Here is an 18,069-nt window from a genome sequence, read left to right on the forward strand (position 1 = left end):
GGTCTCGTAACTCAGTTCTAGATGGCTTGACACAAAGGTTTACGTCTGGCTCAAGTCTCATGAGAGTAAGGTGGTTTGTGCAAGGCTCTCTTCTTAGTACAGGCCCAGGAATGGCAGGTTCAGGGTCACCTCCACACAAGAACATGGGGAAAGCACAGCTACCCCTCTAATGCCCTGGAACAGAAGTGACATCATTTCCTCTTCCATCATGTCAGTGAGGTACTCGTGACTTTTGGTGCACGGTGACAGGGAAAGAGGGCAGAGAGTCACTGAACATAACTGACAGCAAGATGCCCAGTGCCTGTCACAGTCACTGCACGTTACACTAACAGAAACAGCATCACTACCACACTGGCTGAAGAATTCTTTGAATGAGAACAGCCCTTGCCCCATCCCCCTCCCTGGCCAGTGGAGGATAGATGCCAGCAGTGGCCTCACATGTTGAATTTTACTGTTACCTTTATTACTAAACATATTAGCACAGAAGGACCTTTGGGGGCCAGCAACATTCAGGAGCAGCCATGAATATGGATGGCTCAAAAAATCAATCCGTCCCTTTGGGCACAAAGTCACCATCAGGGCAAGGCCTACCAGAGGCTTTGGCATAGTCTAAGATGCTACCTCGTCTTCTAGGAGCATCTGCTCTCAGCAATCTCCATGACTGTGGTTCTTACCACAACATCAGAACGTGAAGGTGGGGTCAAAAGGGCCAGCCTTGGATGCCCCATGGGTGCTGTCAGCGTCAGACCGCATAAGCCACAGCAGGTCTGAGTAAGATTCTAAGGTCTGCCTCCAGCAGTTGGCCTGACCCTAGTCTCAGTGGCATGCTCGTCATAGCAGCCTGTGAAGTCCATACAGCCTCATTCACCTGGAGGGCAGAGGCCTTCCTTCCATTCATTACCATATCCGCTGCCCAAGGTGATGCTGCAGTGTGAAGGGCTCACGCACGCTTAGAGGGTGTTCACTAGCACAACCAACTGTAAGCTCCCATCTATTTCAAAGTGCCTGCTTTCCCCAGGATAACACCCCTGGGAACCTTTCAATGAGAACACAAAAGCTCTTTAAAGAGAAGCTACTGAAAGTTAACTAGGTCCTCACAAGGTCTCTGCTAGTAAAGAGCAAATCTGAGAAAACTCGCTGTTGGAACAGAGGTACCGTCATGTGAAACAGCTGCATCAATCCCAGGAGGTGGGAGAAAACGAGTGGTGGACACCCAGGAGGACCAGGATGGAGCTCCGTCTGCCAGTGTATCAAACCCTCTGCAGAGGAGACTGAGGGCAGCATTGCCTCTAAGTACAGCATCCCAGATCCAGGCAAGGACTGTCGGTGTGTGTCAGGATAGCTAATATGTGGAGGCAGGACACTGAATGTCTGTCTAATGCTGAAGTGATGACACATTGAATTTCTTCCTAATCACAAGGAGAGAGACATGAGGCATCAGACTGCCACCTTAAACCAGTAGAAATTCACTAATCGCATCGTCTGACGATATAACATGGAGTATTACCCAAAATAAATTTGAGTTCAACATTACACTAAACCTCAAACATTTAGATGCAAGTTCTAAGTTCCAGGATATACAGAAGATAGAAGTACAAGCTAGACAACACTAAAAGGCAGCTACCAAACCAATCTAGAATGTGGGATGTCCTAGAACTTACCTGGTCTCTTAAAGATCAGAAGGGACTATACTAGATTGAAACTAGATATATAACCAGACAAGGCATGGTAGGATTGAGAACTGTTTGGACAGGTTCTAGGGAACATTGGGGTCAATGGAAAAATCTGAAATATGAGTTCAATGAGCTCTTACTGATGTGAAGATAGATCAATGACTGAAAGAATTATAAGATTGTATTCAGGTTTGGTCTCATTTCATATATAGAGAAATATCTGCGTAAGTACTAGACCACTGCAGTAGTGATCTCTGAAAGACATTTTTGCTTGTCTTTCTGGAGTAATGTGCTCCTTCTCATAACAACTGAGTTATTGTAAATACAGGAGAGTCTGGAAAAATGTGGTACATCTTTTTTGACTAAAGCTGAAGACTTGACATTAAATTCTCAAGTGATCCCACAAGTTCAAACTTGCTATATCTGCATGAACATGAAGAACTGGCTTAGCTCTCTGGAGATAGTACTGCAGATGTTCACTGGCTAGACATCCCCCAAAGTGGCTTCAGGCAGGCCAGCGTGGAAACACCAGCTCTGCTGACCAGTAGCCCACCACGGTGGGCAAATGCCTCTGGGCCAGTGTGAGGAGTCAGACAGCCTTCTTTCCTAGCTTGAATATGTTCTGGGCATTCAAAGGTATAACTTATTTTGGAGCACTCTGTGGAAGAATGATTTTATTGCTATGGAGTATCAGATTTAGTTCCCAGCCAGAAAAGTCACAGGCCCATTCCACTTATAACTATGGATGCAAAAGACTGAAAAGTTAGTTAATTGAATCCAATGGTGTACGTAAGATTATGCGATCAAGTAGGTTTTATCCCAGGAAAAAAAGGAGAGTTCAGATTCAGAAGTCTAAAGGTGTTTTACCATGTTAATACAAGGAAGAAAAAAAAGTCAAGTGCTTTTTCTTCTAGCATGAAAGGTAGTTTACACCTGTTTAGGATTTAATTTAGCAAGCCAGGAAGAGAGAATGTACTTAATTATAAGGTTTCTAGGAATTAACTTAAGGTTCTAATAAGGTTCTGAGTGAATGAATAGTCCATGTTCTATAAAAGAATTAAGGATTTTGGTTCTCTCTAAATTCGTTTTATAAATTCAAAGTAATCCCAAATCCTTAATTTGAAGAATACGTTTACTCTAAAACCTATATGGTGAAGAGTGTCTACCAATAGCTAAGTCAACTTTAAAGTATAAAGGGGACTTGCCCTAGCAATAGATTGCTGTAGTGAGAGCCAGCATGGTATTTGCACAAGGACAGAGGAGCAAGGCCCAAGTGTGGAAAGGAACTATGACAAAGTTGCTATCACAGGTTAATGGTAAAGGATAAACTTGTTTAAATGGTATGGGGGAAAACCAGTTTACTCTAGTGAGAAAGATGGCTGAATACAATACCACTGTATGTTTCAAGTCTTTTAGAAAGCTCTTTAGCCATATTTTTATAATGGTGCCTAGACTGATTAGAGACCTAATATAATAGAAGAAAACAGGTTATGTGACTTTGGGATAGGAAACAATTTTGTTAGATCCTAATAGCATAAACCATAAGGCAAGACTTGAGGTTGATCAAATTTCTCTTCAATAGAAGATACTGAGAACAAAGTTATCAAAACAAGTTAGAATGTAATATAAAACCAATGAGGGACTATTCTCTTTGAATAAGAACCCCTTAAATATGAGACCTATGGAAACCCCAAAAAAGGCAAAGTCAAGGATACCCAAAACCCTATCATAAGAATGTCCAAACTCAGAAATGCAAATGATACTATGAGATCCCTTCATGCCCATTAAACGAGCAAGTGCCAGAGAGCTGGATTATATGAAATATTGACAGGGATATAGGAATACAGAAATACTCATGCATTGCCATGGCAATGTTTACTGGGATGGTCGTTCTGGAGAACCATCTGGTATCATGTAGTCGAATTAAGCAATTTTGTTCCTGGGGTAAAACCCAAAAGGTTTTCCCTACAGGTAGCTAAGGCCACATGTATAAGGATGTTCTTGGTGTTTGTGGTGACAGGGGCAATTAGTGTTCATTCCTGGGAGAACAGCGAGGAAAGATATGGTGGCCACAGCTCAGTATCATATAACAAAAACACTAGGTGTATGTATAATGTGAATCAGGTAAGACCTTGTAGGTAAGGGACAGGATGACCCATTAATATATGCACATGAGACATTTTATAGTAATGGAAGTAAGCTGTCAGCACCATTATGAATGTCTACAAAGTACCCTACATGGCTTCCATGCTCTTCTATGTCTGGATTCATTGACCATGTAATCACTATGACCATGTACCCACTCATACTGCCATGTAGAGTTGAACTCCATGTATTTCCCTGACATTAAGCACTACTTCCAAGACCATGATGCCCCTTTGGTCTGTCATCTTAGCATTTATTTTAGGGGTATCCTGAAGCAGAGTTTTTATTGGGTATGATAAAGCATGCTTACTCCATAGGCCGTGCTCAGACCAGCAGACAGTAACCATGTTTAAGGTATCCAGAATTAAATCCCATTAGATTCAGAACTAAGACAGTCCTGGATGAGGAAGGGGTCATATATACATATAAACACTAGACTCTCATCAGGGTGAGGTTCAGGAACACCTGCTCTTGGCCATGAACTAGGCTTTGCCAGAGCTAAGTTCCCACCCTAGGGCTCACTGAGCCTGCTAGTTTCTTCTGTTTGCATGAGTACACTCTGAGGGCCAATGCCAGCTTTTCTCCCAGCAGCCTTTATGCCCTGGTTCCTAGGAAGAGCCAATGCAAGATCTTTGGTTAGTCACTTTCTCACAGATACAGATTGATCCAGACTATGCTCAGAATCCCAGTGGTGCCTCTACCTCTGTTTCCACATAGTGCAGTCTGTGGTAAAGAAACCTAAATCTGAACTCACCCATTGGTAAGTTCAGTGCCTCCATATCAAGTGACCAGGTGCCATGACCTGGTCAGCAGCTTTAAGCACAAATCCTTTACATGCCCATATAGCCTGAGGCCCTCACCATCTGGTACAGAAAATCCAAGTCAAGCCATGAGCCACCTGGACTTTGCTGCTAGGCAGACCTCAAACTCTTCCAGAGACAGATACTATTTGTATGATTTCCTTGCTCCATGAGCCCAGGAAACTAAAGCCAACTGTCCGCTTAGGAGGCCCAGTAGAAATCAGAGTCAACTGGAAGACATCAGGGCAGGTCATCTCTGACCTCCAAGGCCCTGGTCAGGTCTAGTGGTCCCTACTAGTCCTGTGAGATCAATTCAGTGGAAGGGAGGGCCTGGGGACATACTTGCACTTAGGAATGAAAAGAGCAGACAAGATCCAGTTAAGCAAGGACAGGTAATGTTGACCATGGCAACAAGTAATAAAGGTTTATATATCTCTGTCAGCCAGAAATGTCATGTCTAGTTGCCATATCCGACAGCCTTTTTGACGAAGGGTCTGTTCTTTATAGATGGACAAGTGTTTAGGTAGAGTCTCAGACCCTAAGAAAAAAGGTATGTACAATGCCATGTTCAAAAAGTCTAGGAGACCAATCAGGACCAAGGAAACACTCTCCTGGAGAAAGGCCATGTCCCATGCTCAGCTGAGCTTAGCACATACCTGCCAGTTTTCATGTGAATGGCTGCCACTACCATTTCTGTTCTCAGTTGTTGAAAATCAAGGCCTCAGATAGAAAAGAACAGGAAAACACTACCCTACAGAAAGACTAAAGAGCAAGGCTCCAGAACAGAAGTAGCAAGGATGCCTACATTGTCTCCTGCATTGATACATTGCAGAGAATAGTTACCCCCAGGAAGAAAAGAGGTAAAACTACCAGTGGAAGTGAAAGGAAGTTCTGTCAGGTCTTATGACAAGAGATCTAGATAAAAGCCCTTTAGGTACCTCAACACCTGATCCTAGGACTCTTCCAGGATGAGTGATGTCTATGACCAGCTTCCAGGCCATCTCTTTAGTCAATGACAATGATCAAAGTAGATGAAACCCATTAAAGACATTGCTGGAGTAGGACAACCTCAAGTGTAGCTGTTAAACCCATTGTTTAAGTATGTTTATCCCATCACTGGGAACAGTGCCAACAGACAGTGTCAACTGTCAATTCAAGGACTTCATATTGCTAACATGTACATATTGTACTATACTACCACAAAATAAGGTCCTAATTTAAGATATTGAGTTTATGTGGAAATGTCATTATTCACAGCGGCTCAGCCACTGCTGATGTGAAGCGCATATTATCCAAGACTGAGGCAAGCTCCAAGTTGTGTCCTGATTCTGAAAGGTGGAGAGAGTAACAGTAAATATTGTGATTACTGAAAAAAAGATATTGAATTTATGAATTAGATTTAGGACTAGATCTGGAGTTATATGTTCTACGTGAAAAGGGTCGCATCCCGTTTTCTTTCATTGTACTAGTACGTGATTATTGAACGCCTATAGTAACCAGTACACTTCTTGAAATTGACCATTTATATGTGCTCGTCATGGTAAAGATGTTTCTCGTATGGGAAGAGCCATTTACTACGTTCTTGAGATAGTGGTCAAGATAGTGGAAAAAGCAATCACAGGAAGTGCTACACAACTCAAAGTACAAGATGTTTCTCTTGAGATGGAGCTCCTTACTACATATGCATATTCAGCAGGAATAAGGTCCCGGGGAACAATGGTGGAAGCTAAGGACAACAGGGTCTTAAGAGACTAGGTAAGAACCCAACCTGAACCTGAGCCAGGTCAGAACAAGAGAAAAGACTAATTTTGACAGTGCTGGGGAGCACCTGCCACGGCACTACGTGGGGGTCAGGCAGGACCAAGGACAGTCACACTAACCTACCTGACCAAGAGCCTGCATCTAGCTTATGGGAAGCAGTGATGAGGCTGCCTAGTTGAAACAACAACCAAGCATTAATAAGGGGAAATACCAATACAGAGCTATCCCAAACCAGCTGATGGCCCCAGAAATTCTAGAGTCAGTCAGAAGGGTGAGAACTAGGACGACAGTCCAAAAGGACCTATTTCACAGGGCAGCAGACTGTGGGTAGGAGGGCCCCAGAGTGAAGAACACCCTGAGTCACAGGCAGAGAACAGAGCTTTCTTCAAGGGCTCCCAGCAAGGAGAACTCACCTGCTAGGAGACTCAACAGCTCAGTGACAGCATCTGTGACAGGAAAGAAACAACCCAGGAGGAAGTAACATTGCAGACCAGCTGGAGATGACATACAATGGGCCCTCATAAGCCAGTCACTTAGCCCCACATAGCTGCATATCCAAGTGTATTGTGTGTTTTACTTAAGGTAGGTAAAGAGTCTTTCAAAGAGAAGAGATTGGATTGGACTTTAAGGATCCCAAATAACACATCTGTATCATCCCTAGATGCTGATTCTAGAAGAGTCCTTCAGGTATTAGAGGAAACTCCCATGATATTTCACCTCAACCAGGATGACCAATGGACCCAACAGCCAAGCTTGAAAGGATTTTTAGAAATAGAGTTTTCTTCTCCATAGACCCAGGAAGTGTCTTGTATGTACCTATGTAAGTCCCTATCAGTCAGACAGCCCCAGGTCCCATTCCTGGCCATGGCTCTACACAGCTATCTCCCTTGATACCATGGGACTCTTACCTCATTTAGCATAAGTCCCCTCTAGTGACTCACCAGCCTTTGTTAATCTTCCTGCAATGGCACTCTGCAGGGCTACAGCAAGAGTCTGGATTTGTCCTAGTTACCAACTGACACAGACAGCACTCCCATCAGAATCCCAGTGCTGCTACCTGTATCCTAGGTAAGTATAAACCTTCCAAGGTGTTCCCAAGGAAGCTAGCCACCCCAGCTGAGTCAGTCCTTTTGCACCCTCAAGTCTAGACCCCTGACCTGCTGGCATAGTCCAAGAAAACCTAATCTCTTCCCATGAGACCATTCGAGTCATGCTTAGGTCCTCCAGGGGCTGTACTGCTTGGCCCACCCAGGTTCTGCCAGAGAGGGAGATATATCAGGAAGAACACTTTACACTGCTTCCTAAGATCCCTTGCCACTTAGCCCTAGGACTATTAGGCCAAGTCCATTGTCCAGAGACCAGAGATGCCTAGAAAAGTACATGCCATCATATCTAGATCTCTGGCCACTGGCCTTGTAGTATCAGCAGTTTCTAAACAATTTATGATCTAGTATGCCTCCTGTACCTGTCAGCTCAACTTCAGGGAGAAGTGGTGGCCCAGGGGCATACCTATGCTCTGAATTTAAATCTCATTCTCAGGTTAGAGCACAGATGAAAGCCTGAAGATCTCATGATTAAGACGATTCTCACATATATCCTGGAAGTCAGTGAAAGTTGTTAGAGTTGTATTCACATCCACACCTGCCTGTCCGGCAACTGGCCGCATATGTAGGTGTGAAGCAAAGAAACTAAGCACGTTTACCAACAGTCTATCCTGACAGACAGTGCCAAGGGCCTTTTCTATACATATTGTGAAATGCTCTATGGAAAGCAAAATTCTACATTCAGAATCACAGATAACCATCCACAGGACTAGAGAACACACTGAAGGATCAGACCTGTGCTCAGAAGACCAGAGGAGCAATACAAGCTACATGTCATCCTAAGGCCACAAGGGACAGGGGTGCCAGGTTTCTACATGAAAAAACAGGTTTTAGTGTAAAAGAAACTGGACCACAGGAAAGCATAATCCTGGGCTCAGCAGACCAGAGAAGCAATCCAATCTATACCTCATCCTCATGCCTCAAGTCTCAGGAACAGAAGTGCTAGGTTTCTACAAAAGAAACCAGGTTTTAGATCCAGCAGATAGGTTGGACCACAGGAAAGGATCAGACCTGTGCTTAGCAGACCAGAGGAGCAGTCCAAGCTACACTCCATCGTCAAGCCTCAAGTCCCAGGAATAGGGGTCCCAAGTTTCTACAGGTTTCCACAAAAGAAGCCAGGTTTTATTGGATCCAGCAGAAATGTTGGACCACAGGAAAGGATCAGACCTGTGCTCAGCAGACTAGAAGTAAGCAATCTAAGCTATACTCCATCCTGATGCCACAAGTCCCAGTGACAGGCATAGGGGTTCCCAGGTTTCTACAGTTTAAGAAACCAGGCTTTAGATCCAACAGAGAAGTTGGACCATAGGAAAGGATCATCCTGGGCTCAGCAGACCAGAGAAGCAATGCATGCTACACTCCATCTTGATGCCTCAAGTCCCAGGGACAGGGGTGCCAGGTTTCTACCAGAAAAAACAGGTTTGGGTCTAGAAGAAACTGACCACAGGAAAGAATCATCCTGTACTTAGCAGACTAGAGATACTGCAAGCTAAGCCTCATCCTCATGCCTCAAGTCCCAGGTTCCAATATCCAGTTGTATTTTACCTCTGAACATATACTCTAGGGAGCATACATGGAAGACGAAGACATCAGGGCACATAAAACAGTCAGGCAGACATGGGCAAGTCCCTAGCCTGAGGCAAAGCCAGTGATGGCTCTCTTCTTTAGGAACACATAGGGATCTATGTGACATATCTCCAGGTCGGTCCAGTCGATCTGGGGCCTAGGATACCAACTCATCTCTCAACAAGAAGGCAAACCTGAAACTTTTTCTCCTAGAGGCAGAAGATGCCTGTAACTGGATACATATGACACCTTTCTTGTCAAGCCCCATATCTAGGAGTTTCCATGTTTCTGCCTTTCTGAAGATGCTAAAAGACTTACCTAAAAGTTAGGTGTCCCAGAGATATTGGCATCTCAGAAGCCTATGAGAGTCCCAAGGATACCCTACCTGAGTTGACACTAGCACAGCCAAGTGACTTTCCCATTTTATGTGAGATGCCCTGGAGGACTGACAGGGCTCCTGGAGCCCTCTCCACTGAGTCAGTACCTTCAGGGCCTCAATAGCAGAAGTGTCCTTCACTCACCTAATAGCATGCTGTACTGCTGAGCAGTCACTGACCTGCTGAAGCTTCTGCTCTAACCCCCCAGCTCTACTTTAGAGCTGTTCTTATTCTCATAGGCCTCCGAGTCCAGGGTAAGGAGAAAATATGGCAAGAAGATATGTTCTTGGGCTTACTTGTCTGTTGGAAGGACTAAAGTGATGGGAACCTGAGATCACACTGGGGAATGCCAGTAGTCCTCAGTGGTCGTGAATCTGGTTGAGATACTGATACATCTAGTTCTGCAGAAGGCTGCAGTTATACCAAGAGAAAGTGAAGAGTGAGCAACTGTGCATAAAATGGTTCTAGAACACATCAAGGACCTCACAAAATCCTAGATCCCAATGCAGTAGATCCCATGGCCAGCACAAGGAAAGACAGCTTGGGAAACATGCCAACCTAACCAAGAAGAGCTACAGCTGGACTGACCTAGGCAGAGCTAAGGACAGAGGGTCAGATGCTTTGGAGGCAGCAGATTACAGGACCTGGGATGGGGCAGCCTAGAGGCCTGTCCAAGTGAAGAAAATACCGAGAAGTTGCATCTCTGGGACCACTGAAACACAGAAAGTAGAGAACAGAAGCATATGTTGCCAGCCAAGGAGAAGAGTGGTGGGATGGACCCCACAATCAGCAGGGGAATGGCAGGGAGAAGTGCTGGTAAGAAATCAGCTTAAGATTAGCTCTCCCAGTGAATTTCCAGTATACAGTACAGTGTGTTCTCAAAGATGGCAACTATGTGAGGTGATGGATGTGGTAAGCTGTGATGATTACAGTAGAAGTCATGGTGTATGTTTTATCATTTGGTCAATTCCACCTCAAGACAAAGCTTCTAGGGAAGAGGTAGATGTCATTGTGTCATGAAAAAACAAATCCATAGGAAACCCTCATGACAGAGGGAGAGGAAATAGTGACCCTAGAGGAGGAGATTTTAGGCTATGTCATGCTTTCGAGTTCTTTGTACAACTGGCCTCCATGAGCCACATGCTTAGCCTGCCACTGCCATAATTCCAGGTCTGTTTTTAAGGACAGTACCTAAACAACAGGAGCTCTGAAAGCTTTAGACTTATCTCCTGAAACATTCCTTCCTTATATAGGTGATGGGGCAACAGGGACAGACCACCCCAAGGTATATGGTCACTCACAGCCAAGTAAAGTATAGTCAACTTCTAGTTTCTGGTTTTACATGTAAAAAGCTTGGAAGTTGCCACTGTCCTGACAGGTTAAGCTGAGAAGACTGTAAAATGTTCTTGGACCCATAAGAAGGGAGGACATAGGACAAAGCGCTGTGTCCCAGGATTGGGGAGACAGATTAATACAAGGAGCCACAGTTTACCCCAGCAGAGACTCAGGAGCTGAGCCTGCCATGAGAACCAGTGCTGGAGTAGGACAACCTCAAGTGTAACTGTTAAGTTGCTGGAGGCTTAGTGCAGACAACCCTGTGAGTTAAATGCTCCAGGGGGACACAGTCATGGGGGGCCCACGGTATTGTGGCATTTCCCTCCAAGAACTCTACCAGGCTCCCCCACTGAATAGAAGAAAGACATCTGGCTCTGGCAGAAAGGGAAAAGAAACCTTTGTAAAATATGCCAGTGCACTCTTCTTAACAAGGCCTACCCTCAGGGGAAACTAGTTAACTAGGCCCTCACCTGCTAGGGTATGAGAGCCTAGCTGACCTGGGGAAGGGGAAATACTCAACTCCAGCCCACTCTAGCCAGCCTTTCCCACCTAAGGGGGGAGGAAAAAAGGAAAGATAATTGTGAGCCTATGCCTCTGGACAACTTCACTAAGAGAAAAAGTTTCACAGGACTACAGAACCCTTCCCTCTGCACTTTACTACCAAGTTACTGAAGACCTATCTACAGCAGTTCCTTGTACCTAGTATACCTTGTTTGGCTATCGAGAAAAAGTTACAAGGCATACTGGAAGGCAGAAAGCATTCAGGAGAAAGCAGACATCAGAACCAGACATTGCAGGAGTGTTGGAATTAGACCAGAAATTTAACTGTGATTAATATGCCAAGGGCTCTAATGGATAAAGTAGACCGCCTGTAAGAATAGATGGTCATGGACTTCTGTGGTGGTGCAGTGGTTAAGAATCCACCTGCCAAGGCAGGGGACACAGGTTCGAGCCCTGGTCTGGGAAGATCCCACATGCCTCGGAGCAACTAAGCCCATGCACCACAACTACTGAGCCTGCACTCTAGAGCCCGCAAGCCACAACTACTGAGCCCGCGTGCCACAACTACTGAAGCCCATGCCCCTAGAGCCTGTGCTCCACAACAAAAGGAGCCACCACAGTGAGAAGCCCGTGCACCACAGCAAAGAGTAGCCTCCGTGCGCTGCAACTAGAGGAAGCCTGCACACAGCAATGAAGACCCAGTGCAGCCAAAAATAAATAAATAAATAAATTTTAAAAAAGAACAGGTGGTCATGTAATCAGATGGAAATCCTAAGAAAACACTAAAGAAAAAACTACAAAACAGGAATGAATAAGGCCTCTGATGTGCTTAAACTGGACATGGCTGGGGAAGAAGCAAGTTATAGGATATATCAATAGAATCCTCAAAAACCAAAAGGACAAGTAGAATAAAAACTTTTTTAGGATATGTAAGGACTGAGGGCAAGGTGTAACATACACATGATGGGACTACCAGAGGAAAGAGGTATTTGAGGCAATAGTGACTGAAAACATCCCCACATTGATGTTAGACACCAAACCACAGATCTAGGAAGTTCAGAGCACTGAGCAGGGGAAATGCCAAGCTATACTTTGAGTTACAGAAGAGTAAAATTCCTGAAAGCAGCAAGAAAAGACACCTTATATAGAAACAAAGAACCGCATCCTACTTCTCAAACTATACAAAGAAGGAGAGTATAGTATTTGAGATGTTGAGAACTGTAGAATGCTGTATTCCACAGAACTACCCCTCAGAAGTGAAGACTCAAATCGAACTTGTTGCCAATAGACCTGTCTTGCAAGAAATGTTGGACATTCTTTCAAAAGGTATAGGTCAGAGACTCAGATCTACCGTTATATTGACAGGGAAGAATGGTAAGTGAAGGTCGGTTTCTTATTGTAATATGAGTTTATTTGTAACAATTTGATTATGTATGCTTATGTATACATAATTTACTTGTGAATAATATATAAGTCTGACAGAGATACAAGGGATGCAAAGGAATTTGGGTTTATAAAGTACTCATTACCCATATAGTGTTATTTGCAAGTGGACTTAGACTAGCTTACCTAAGAGCTGCCTATGATCAGGCTGACAAGGGCAACCACTAAAAAGTTGAAGTATAACTGATATTTTATGGAGAGCAACTAGCATCATGAGACGCTCAATTAAAACCACAGACGGCACAAGAGTGGAAGATGAATAGGAAAAGAACAAGGGCAACTAATAGTAAACAGTAATAATGTGGTAGATATTAATCTAATCAGTTACATTGACTGACTGTCAGTGGCCTAAATGTACCAAATAAGAGATCACAGTGGATCAAAACACGTGACCCAGCCATAGGTTATCTACAAGAAACTTTAAGACATAGGAGTAGACAAAGATATACCATGCTAAAACTAGTCAGAAGCAAGCAAGAGTAGCTATTCAGTCAGAACTTCAAAGTAAGGAAAGTTATGAGGGGTAAAGAAGGGCTTTACATGAAAGGGTCAATTCTTCAAGAAGGCATAACAATTCTTAATGTGCATAAACCTAACACTGTCAAACTACATGAGGCAGAAAGCTGACGAGTCCGCTATTATAGTTGGGGACCAGCGCCCTTCTCAGAAAATAGAGGCAGGAGGCAGAAAGTTAGTTAAGGCGTAGTTGAACTCAATCCGTATCAACTGCCTATAAAAGGACATGTGTAGGCTACCTCATTAAATAACAGCAGATATGTTTCTCAGGCTCACATGGAACATTCACCAAGATAGACCACGTTTTGGCCATAACTGACCGTAAGACACCTTAACAAATTTAAAAGTCGAAGTCATAATCTCTGCTCTCAGACTACAATGGAATTAAGCTGGAAGTCGGTAACACATCGCTGCAAGACCCTGAAATGCTAGGAGATTGCGCATACTTTTAAGTAACAGAGGTCATGCATATACATCTAAGTAACAGAGGTCAAAGAACTATTTAACTAGATGAAAAGACAATTTATTAAAATGTGTTGCAGTGAAAAGCAGTACTTAGAGGGAAAATTGCAGCATCGAATGCATAAAGATCTAAAAATCTAGTTTCCTAAGGTAAGAACTTAAATGAAAGAGCAAGTTAAGTCCAAAGTTAGTGAAGAATTAGCAAAAATCTGAAATTGGTAACAGGAAATCAACGAAGCGGGAAAAAATATCTAGTGAAACCAAAAGCTCGTTTTTTAAGATCAAGAAAGTAAACTCCTAGCCAGGCTAAGAGAAGACAAGTTAGTATCTGAAAGTGAAAGAGGAGGCATCACTACAGATACTAAACATTTAAGGAAGTGAGGTCAGTTCTCTATAATCTTTACGATAGAAGCAGAGGAAATACTAAGGCTGAGGCCAGTATTATCCTAACACCTAAACCAGACAGACATCTTTCCACACACCACCTCACCTAAGAGCTGTCTATGATCAAGCTGACTAATGGATCCAGTCCAAGTTTAGGGAAAGTATCTAGAATTAAGCTCCTTTTTCATTATCTGGTTGCTATAGGGCTCCCAAGTAGGGCAGAGGGTCTTGTCTTGGAACAGCACAAAAGTTCTGTTCTTGGTTCTTGGCTATGAAGCAGGCTTGGCAAAAGACCTCAGTCTTACCCCCATCTCCCTACATAACTGGCTCCCAACCAAGGGCTAGTTTCAGCTCCTCTCTTGCCAGCCTTCTATATCTGGCCCCTGAGAAGGACATTAAAGCAAGATCCTTGAATGTCCCTTTCCCAGTTTAAGGGACTCGCTCCCCCAGAATCCCAGTTCTGCCTCCAACTCCTAGTGTGTCCTGCAGCCCTGCCTCAGTTTTGAGGCAAGACCTACAGCAAAGTAGTTAAGGAACGTTTCAAAGGGTAGCTAGAACCAAATTCCTCTAGGTGTCCTGGCAGAAACCTGTCACCATAGCTTAGCAGTCATGTTATCTTCCAAATTCAAGCTCAAATTGGTGGGAAATGACCCAAGAAGCAAGGGAGAGTCCCTGTCACGGTTAGCCAGGAAAAAGTCCGGGACAGCAAGTAGAAGCTCTGCTTATACCTATCCCTCAGCCAGGGCACTGGCCAGGCTCCTGGGTATGGAGTAGTGGTAGTGGAGAAGCCAGGCCTTGAACCTGACTTTTTTCTGAGAGACCACAGATGCCAAGAGCCCATTCTATAAATATCACGGCATGTTTAAATGGGGTCTAGGTCCCAAGAAGAACTCCATATTTGGAAGATCAAGAAACCATCTTATCAGAACCTGAGAGAGGTTTCTTTGGAGGAGTAGACAGGTCCTGTTAGCCAAGTAAGGGGCAGATTGAGGTTCTAATTCTCCTGATGCCATTGGCTACAAGTGCCACTGTTCTGGTTCTCTCAAGATCAGAGATGGACTTCCCAGGGAGGAAGAATAGGACTTAGACCAGGTAAAGCGCCTCTCTCTAACCTCAGACAGTATAGGGCAGGGCAGGAGCTGGGGCAGAAGCAGAGACACCAGGATGTCCCACTTATAGCTGCCAGGGACTCAGAGGTAGTGTCCCTAGTAAAAAAAAAAAAAAAAAAAAAAGCAGTCATGGCAGATCTTAGATGTAACCAAGTTCCATATACACAGCCTTAGATCTAGGGATGGGCTAGAAGGTCCTAACATGGCTCATACCTTCACACCAAGGACTACTGGTGCCAGAGAACACAAAGCCACAGCAATGACCTCAGACCTTAGCTTCTCTGCCTGGCACCTGCAAGACGGCAGCCAGCTTCAGGGAGACTCTCCAGCTGCTGGGTTCTAGTAATTTTTCAATCTTCTAGGGTGAAGGAGGCCCTCAGAATCGTGTAAGGCTGCCCGTTTAGCCACAGACAGCCATCAGAAGAGAAACCATAAAGAGAAACAGTACATCTAGGAGAGATTGTCTTATTTACAGGGGCCCCACCAGGCTCTAATACGGGACCACAGGCTATCAAGAACCTTCACACTGATATTTCAGTGTCTGAAGTAGCCCATACCTCTTTCTAAACCAAGATCCTTCCCATATGCCTAGATATGGAAAGAAAGTCAAGCATTAGGTCTCATGGCCAGTGCTGGCCAAACCCGTGTGTTCTTGGCCATTTTTTATGTATGGTTAGATACAGCTGACCCTATCAGGTGTCGAAAGGTCAGATCAGAAACAAGCCCTCATTGGAAGACTAGACTCTGGGCACAGCAAGGATGCTACAAGCTGCTTTTTGACTATGTGTGGTTGCTACACCATAATGTTGTCCTCTAGTTGATAGGAAAAGCCATCCCAGGTAGGGAGGGATGGATAAGAGGTGTTAGAGTAGGAAAGGACTCTGAGGTTAGACTTAAAGCAGAATCAGGACAAGGAACCAGAATGTGGTAAGAGTACCAGAATCCATCTTCTGCAGCCATTGGGTAGAATGGTACTTCTTGTTAAGTGAGAGATCCTAGAATGCTTTGAGAACAAGTACTGCATGGCATAAAATCCAGCTACAAGCAACGGTAAGAGCCCAGCTTGACATAAGCCTACATCCTAAGGGCGATAGGTACACCCAGGATGAAGGGCCCCTAACATAGACCACAGGTTCAAGCTACATGCTCAGAGACTTACAGCACTGGGACCCCTGAATAGCCATCCTCAGACAGACTCTAAGAGAGAATTTCCAGGATTGTTCAGCCCAAGGGAGGCTCACAGCCAGCTAGTTCCCAGGCCATCCATCCAGTCATAAGTAGTGAGATATACCATGGGTAATACTACCAATTCCACCAACACGGCTAAAATCATTATAACTGAGAGAAGTAGCAACTGGATGCTTGAGATCCCATTTAAGGGGAGTCATGTACTTGAGTAGGCTTAGGACTGAGTCTGAAAGTATGTACAGCAACAGTTGTGTTAGTTTCTTCTGTAACCTTGTCTAAAGTTTCTGAAATTAAACAGAACCAAGCATCTCTTATGCTTTCATGTGAAGGGTGACATTTAATAGGTAGGAAAGATTTTGGTTCTTAGGATTATATACAAACTTGTGAAAAGTATTCAATCTTTAGTAAAGTGCCACAAGAAAACTCTGTACTATGGAAAGACCTACTATGTACTATGAGAAGACCTACTATGTTCTCTTATGAAAGAGGAGTTTCCTTCTCTACACACTTTGGGACACAGAGCAGCATGGAATTAATGTGGGATTCCATGCTAGAGGATACAGGGCCTTCAACTCCACCCAGGCCCAGGAAAGGCTAGCCTCAAATGCAAGTACCTCTGACATCATATAGAAGCATCATTTTCTACCCAATCATACTTCCTATACAGCCTCCAAATCAGGAACTTCTTCCTTCCTGCTCCTCTGAAAAATGGTAGAGCTGAAGGTCACCTAAGAGGTATAAGTGGGCCCCAGAACAGGTATCCTGGACCTGCAGGAGTCCTTAGATGTTCATGCTCCAAGACATCACCGGCACACATTGGGCCACATCCAAATGTGGTTTGTATCTTGCCTGGCTGAGGCAGGGCATTCTTTATCTGATGGGCCCCTGTACCCCCTTCAATTCCGAGTACACTGGATATTCTCGAAGGGACAGGATGGTGGAGTAGAAGGACCTTTAGCTCACCTCCTCTCAGAAGCACACCAAAAAATCACAACTGCTAAACAAACATCGATAGAAGACTGGAACCTACCAAAAAAGGTCTTCTACATCCAAAGACATAAAGAAACCACAGTGAGACATTAGGAGGGGCACACTCATGAGATAATCAAATCTTATTAATAGATCTTATTACAGATCTTATTAACCTCAGCATAGGATTTAAGTAAAGAACATTCACCTTTTCACTTAAACATTTTATGGCTTCTTTGGCATATCTGAATGCCAGCATCGCTACTCATGCTCTTTGGGGCCGTTATTAAAATAAGTGTTACTTGAACACAGGTACTGTGATAGCCCAATAGTTCACCTGATAACAAAGAGGTTACTGAGTGACTGGTGGGAAATGCTGGACAAAGACGAGTCACGCTTGGGACGTGATCATGCTACACAAAACATGCAGCTTAACTTATACGTTGCTTTGTTCCAGAATTTCCCATTTAAGTTTCAGACCATAGTTGAAAACAGTTAACAGAAACCACAGAAAGCAAAACTGGAGAAAAGGGAGGGAACTCCTGTACATCCTTCGACCCCAGCCAATTTTGTGTATCCGGAATTCCACGGGATTGTGCTAGCAGCTTAGAGTGAACTGAACATCCATGGCATAAAGTTAGAAGTCTAAGCCACTCTACCAATGTGATTTCCCTAGTCAAAGTGTTCCTACCAAGATCAAGATGGTTACAGCAAAGTACATTTCTGCAAAGTAGAAG

The sequence above is a fragment of the Neophocaena asiaeorientalis genome, unplaced genomic scaffold, assembly GCF_003031525.2.
Source record: "Neophocaena asiaeorientalis asiaeorientalis breed wild unplaced genomic scaffold, Neophocaena_asiaeorientalis_V1.1 scaffold501, whole genome shotgun sequence".
Lineage (NCBI taxonomy): Eukaryota > Metazoa > Chordata > Mammalia > Artiodactyla > Phocoenidae > Neophocaena > Neophocaena asiaeorientalis.